This window comes from Pantherophis guttatus, chromosome 3 (genome assembly GCF_059756535.1).
Source record: "Pantherophis guttatus breed Tessera chromosome 3, ASM5975653v1, whole genome shotgun sequence".
Lineage (NCBI taxonomy): Eukaryota > Metazoa > Chordata > Lepidosauria > Squamata > Colubridae > Pantherophis > Pantherophis guttatus.
This window is the reverse complement of record NC_142065.1, coordinates 177,615,905-177,616,490: the sequence shown is the minus strand read 5'-3', so window position 1 is coordinate 177,616,490 and position 586 is coordinate 177,615,905. Positions and strand designations below refer to the sequence as shown.

The window sequence follows — 586 nt, the reverse complement described above, 5'->3', positions numbered from 1 at the left end:
CAATGTCGCAACAGAAGCACCAAAGAAGTAGTTTGTATTGTTAAGGTCCATGCTTTATCATTTTTTTGTCATTGTAGTTGGAAACAGACACCTATAGCTAAAAATTGAATGTTAGACAGAAGGTGCAAACTAGTAGTACAGTCTTTAATCTTTATTACTTCCCTTTGTAGAATTGTAAAGAGCTATAACAACATGGAGGAAGAAATCCCTGTGAATATGACCCATAATTTTGCCATTTTATAGTATTTTCTTTTGTGCTTGCTTCAGCAGCACATATCCTAAAATTGGAACCATACAGAGAAAATTAGCATGGCCCCTGTACAAGGATGCCACACAAATATATATATATATATATATATATATATATATATATATATATATGTATGTATGTATGTATGTATGTATGTATGTATGTATGTATGTATATGTATAATGTTTCTCATAGTTGAATTGAAGTCAGCAGGCCATTTTGCTTGACTCTACTTGCTCAGCTGGAAGAAGCAATAAAAAACCATGTCAGTAATACACCAAAAAACTTATAAGGCCATGTCCCCAAGTTCTCAGCTCAGCTTGAACAAGTTTCAGT

The 586-nt window shown here is 32.9% G+C and overlaps 1 non-coding gene across 1 annotated transcript; it reads left to right on the top strand.

Moving 5' to 3' along the window:
• Positions 1-254: 254 nt before the first annotated feature.
• Positions 255-361, top strand: LOC117672923 (U6 spliceosomal RNA). The gene has a single exon (XR_004593420.3). It is a non-coding gene; the product is annotated as a U6 spliceosomal RNA (small nuclear RNA).
• Positions 362-586: the final 225 nt, after the last annotated feature.